This window comes from Halyomorpha halys, unplaced genomic scaffold (assembly GCF_000696795.3).
Source record: "Halyomorpha halys isolate HHAL.00 unplaced genomic scaffold, Hhal_1.1 Scaffold17.1, whole genome shotgun sequence".
In the NCBI taxonomy this organism is placed as follows: Eukaryota; Metazoa; Arthropoda; class Insecta; order Hemiptera; family Pentatomidae; genus Halyomorpha; species Halyomorpha halys.
In genome coordinates, this window is record NW_027112056.1 from 518,329 (window position 1) to 524,142 (window position 5,814).

The following is a 5,814-nucleotide window of genomic DNA, read 5'->3' on the forward strand; positions in this document are numbered from 1 at the left end:
TGAGGATTTTACGAAGGATTTTGGATTGTAAGGATTGAATACGAGAGGAATTCGAAGGTTTAGTGGAGCCCCAAAGATCAACTCCATATGTCCAGATTTACCTTATTACAGTCATGTAGATCAGTCTTTTAATGTAGTAATAGTCGGAATCGACGTGCAGTTTCCTGTATTTTCAGTCTTGTGTGAGGATCCTAGTTTAATCGTTTGTCCTTCTAATTTTTAATTAATGCTTGAAGTACCACCAATGGGTGGTTCCTTCCAGAAGATTTTCAAGTGTACATGAAACATACAACATATTTACTTATTGTATTATTTTGTACAGTTGTAAATTACATTAAATAAAAAAAAAATGTTTAACTGTTTCTTGTTAACTCGACCCTTCCTTGCTCACTAGTGCTTTCGTTACTACGCCAAACAGCAGGGATAATGCGAAAGCACGTTCAATTTTTTAGTGTAAAATAAACAATAAATATAATTCAAGTTATAGCACTGCGACGACTAATATGGTGCAAGGTGGTGTGACTTAATAACGAAGAGATCTCTACAATGTTAATAACCACTAAACCGACTGGTAAACATTTGAGGAGTAGATCAAAACGGATTCATAAAGAATAATTTATTAGATTTGGGTTGTAAGTTGTAAATAACAATAAATAAATTATTAAAAAAAAAGATATAGTTAATTGTTTGAAAAAAGTGGAGAAAATATATCCTTTATATCTAATTAACATATGTTAGGGTTTATACACCAAATGATGGATTGATAAGTATGCTATGAGTTTTAGCAACCCGATATATTTAGGCAGCGTTTTCGAATAAAGCATTTCACTTAAGAACATACGGACAATTAGTTTGAATAATCTTAATTTCCTTAAGATCAACTGTAAAACTATAGGTAAGGAATTCACAGATATCAAGAAAGATATTGCGGAACGAGAGTTGGCAACGATGCGATTTCTGCGACCCGTCTTATTCGTGCTGGTATAGTGCTGCTTTGCAAAGAACGTGGCCCTTTTTTATAATAGGGTTATTCATGATCTATAGTTTAACATGTTAAATGGAAAAACTGATGTTAAATGGAGAAATATTTTCTTCCTTTACCATGTAAAACGATATAACATGTAACATGGTTGAGAGTCTGTTACTAGGTCTGTTAAATGGAGAATGACGTAACGCAACACAACAGCTGATGTCGTCAACATTTTGTTTTTGTCAAGTTTGGTTACTTGCTCGTAGTTTGTGTTAGTATTGTTTTGGGTGTTTTTATAACTAATAAAGCAATGGATGACAATAATAATAATGTAATGACAGTTTTCAATTAGCTCTTCTTGATTATCTTCCTCACAAGTCAGGAGATCAACAAGACACTCAATGGCCAAACTTTCACTTTTCATTCAATTTAGGCATACTTTAATAAATTACTTTAATCAAAACTTCTATGTAAACAATAACAAAGTTTTGGAAGGGAAGGTTATAAGATAAGTTGCTCAAAAAATCCGCTAGGAGCTCTTATACATTTATCATTTAACATGACTTTGATTAGGGCTGCTCACAATCCTATACTTATAACATTTAACGTGGTAAAACATTTTTCATATAACATAACATCATGAATACCCCTAATAGCTACCGTTATTCAAATCCTACTCTTCTAAACTAATATACGAACATTCCAATCTCCGAGCCATGAGATGAATAGTGGTTTAACTACCGGCTTTATTACATACTTAATTAAGGAAATTATTTAAATCATATCCTTGATTTTTACACTAGTAACAGATAATGACAATAAAAACAATAAATAAAATAAAACACATATATTACATGACTTCCAACAGAATTAGAATGCATCAGAAAATAACAAGCCTAAAATTATGAAGCAAACAATGAGTTGCTAGAATTGCCTCGTATTCCAGACAATGTATAAAAGAGGAGGTGGTTGTAACGCGCCACAGAATTGTGCACTGCCGTTTGACCCTTGGCCATCTCATAACAAGCAAAGATCCACCTTAGTGTCAACCCTGTGAAGTGATTATAGCTGTAATTCAGACCTTTGAGGAGTGTTCTCGATACAGAAGGATCAAGGAAAATTGTAATGATCCTTCAGAACAAGTGTTCCAGGGCATTCAGCGACAATGGGGTGAATATTTTATATATTTAATAGTAAAATAGTACACAGCCTTAATTTCTAATAAAAAAAAATTGTTTGTTTATGATTTAACATGATCCAAGAAAGTTTCAAATTCAAGAAAACTTTTTTTTTAATAATTTATTTATTATTATTAACAACTGTATAAAAATATATACAACAAGTAAATTCGCTGTAGGTGACATAGTGACATGATACAAACATGTGGAGAATCTACCCATTGATACAACTCCAATAACATTTCTAGAGGAGAAGATCTCGAGGCCATCTTCTTTTCATACGCCTAGGAGGATTATTAGGTAATGAATGAGAAGCCAGGTTAGAAACAAGTGGATTCGGGTGGTTGGGAAGTTTATCATGGAAGGAATGATATCTAGTTCTGGCCAAATCGGCAAAATATGGAACATTGAGGTCCTGATGGATGACTTGATTTGACACAAAGTAAGGAGCATTAAGGATTTTGGAATGTAAGGATTCGGGAGGAATTTGATGGTTAGTGGAGCCCCAAAGCTCAACTCCGTATGTCCAGATAGGCCTTATAATAGTCATGTAGATCAGTCTTTTGTAATGGATTGGCAATTTAGACCGTTTGTCTAGTAAATCTTGTAATAGTCGAAATAGACGAGCAGTTTCCTGTCTTTTCAGTCTTGTATCCATGTCAGTCGTTTGTCGAGAAGTAGTCCTAAGGAACGGATCTGTTCGACAGGAATAAGAGGGGTATTATTAAAGGATACTGTAGGGCAAGAGGTCATGGGTTTCGTAGGATTTATTGGAATTAATTTTAATCTTCTAATTTTGGCATCATTCTTCAAAAACTATCAACTAGACCATCCATTTCTAAAAAAGAACCCATCAAATTATTTACGGACATATGATATATATTCATTACCAAAATTAATAGTATTATAAATTCTATTATAATAAAAAATAGTATCTAGTTTAATAATTAATAAACAACCAAATACTCTCAACTTGAAGCTACAACAACTCAAATATACATATGTTAATCCAAAATATATACATACCTATATGATTTAGTATGCATTAGCAGAGTGTAGCAAGACAGAAATAATGATGCCATGAAAAATACAGATCATAAGCCGTCGGGATGCCCTTCCAGAAATCGATACTAGGCTATCCATACGTAATGCGATATCATCCCTATGTCTTCTAATATAGAAGAGCCATTTTGTTTTCTTAAACTCTTACCAGAGTATTAGCACCATTAAAATATTCATTTAGTTTGATTCTTTGCAATTGCACAAGGAGTAAATAAAGTGATATATTAGTTTAACAATACATATATAAAACTCAAGGCAAACATTTTCAGATAGTTCGTCACATTTATCATTTTTAAGAAACATTTTTTATTTTTATATATATTCTTATTTGTTGAATGAGAACTAAGTAATTTACCACTGGAATGAAATTTATTTATCTCTCTATAATATAAAAAAAACCTTTTTAGTGATCTCTATTATAGTACAAGAGGCGAGAAGAAAAAAAGGCAGTTATCTCACCCCAATTTTTGATTACTTAATTGAAAACTATGTATAATTACTAGTCAAAATTGATGAGTTTGCCAAGTATAGGTAGGGGGAATAAAAAATGGCGGCTGTTTCAAACTCTAAAAAAGCATTAATTTTTATTCGGAGCTATATATCTTAAAAACTACCAACAACACAAGAAAATCTAAATATCTAAATAGTAAATTTGCTAAAATGTGAGCCCTAATAGAGCTATTCATGTCCAATAGTTCTCGAGATATAGCTTTTTAAAAAGCAACATTTCTCAAAAATGTACTATAAAGTAGTTTGAGACATTTACCTTCGTAGAAATAGTAGTTTTCATGATATTTGCTAAAATAAATTTATTTATAATTGTTTGGATAATAAGTTTCATTTATGGAGAACTTTATTTCAGAAACGATTGGACGTACAGATGTCTGCCAGCGCTCAAATTAAAGCTAGTTAAATTTACTACAAAATATTTAATAATGTTTATCCTTGTATGAGTAATAGTTTTTATGATATTTGACAAAATAAACTCACAAAATGTTAATTTCTAGTTGTTCGTATAAAATGTTGGATTTTTGAAAACATATATCTCTAGATCCACAAGACGTACATATGTCTGCCAGCACTCAAAATAAAGGGAATTTAACTTGCTATAAAGTAGTTTATGACACTTATCTTCATAGGTGTAGTAGTTTTTATGATATTCACATATGAATATAAATTTGGCAAATGAAAATTTGTCGGAACAACTATAAATCGATTTATTTTAGCAAATTTCATGAAAACTACTATTCCTACGAAAATAAACGTAATAAACTACATTATAGCTCTTTAAACTAGCTTTAATTTGAGTGCTAATAGACATCTGTACGTCACATAGCTCCTGGGATATATATTTCTCAAAATAAATTAACTTACTACTGATATTTCAGTACATTCCCTACAACATTTTTTATTAAATCTTGCTTTTTAAAAAGCTATTGAACGTAAATTGCTCTATTAGGGCTTATATTTCGGCAAATTTACTCTACTTTAAAGGTTTTCTATTGTTGTTGGTAATTGTAAAGATATAGAGCTCCGAATGAAAAATTAATTATTCTTAACGTTTTGAAACAGCCACCATTTTTTATTCCTTCTACCTGTACTTGACAGACTCATCAATTTTGACTATTAATTATATATAGTTTTCAATTAAGTAATAAAAAATTGGGGTGAAATAACAAATTTTTTTCTCTTCTTGGGCTCTTGTACTATTATGTCATATTTTACTGTACTCTCTCAGTTAATTTAAAACTTTAGCTCTCAGATTAGTACGTATATTAAAAAAAAAACTATAAAGAATAAGTTTATCGCAATGAAATAGTGCATTTTTTGATAGCAACATGAAATAAATAATAAAACAAATTTATGGAACAGTAGTATATATACGTAATAGATGAAACGCCCCTTTGAAACTAACTACGCTGCAGAACACTGCACGAATCTCTCTGGTTCAAGACCAATGCCAAATCGGTTCTGATCTATTGATTATCATTGTTCAAGGTCATGAGGACATTAGAGGCCGGCATGTCCTCCGTGGAAAACGGTCCTTATTCCTGACGAGCAGGAATCACGCGATTCTTCATTAGCACCTTCTAAGCTCTACAATGCACATTAAAAATAAGTTACTTTTGTAATAGGAACAATTAGCGAAATTATATGAATTCAAATATAAATAATAAAAATATTAGTGAACATTGTAGAAGTCAGTGTAATTTTATGAACGGAATTATTATGGGGGTTGGGGCGCAGGTCCCAGTGCTCTCGGTTCGGAACGTTGTGGGTTCGATTCCCACCCGGGGCAGTTAAACATTCATTTTTCGGCGGTCTCGAAGAATGAATCTTGGCATTCCCACCTTGGTTAGTACGCGGTGGCAACCCAGGTAGCCGCCAGGGGTTGGCAAAAAGGACCACTAGGCCCACTTGTTCCCTCCACCAAATACCCGTACCAGTACCAGTATTATGTATTTAATTAAGAAACTGCGCCCAGATATTCTTCCTACAAGAAATAGTCAAGCCATATTTTATTTATTTATGCCGTTAACATTTTTTTTTATTAATATTTTTTTAAAGAGTTAATAAAACATTCACACAATATAATAAAAAAAA

General features: G+C 31.9%; 1 protein-coding gene across 10 annotated transcripts in view; it reads right to left on the reverse strand.

Annotated features, from left to right (window-relative positions):
* Positions 1-5,814, reverse strand: part of LOC106680323 (oxidation resistance protein 1) — an 867,959-nt gene that overhangs the window by 470,951 nt on the left and 391,194 nt on the right. The window lies entirely within an intron of this gene.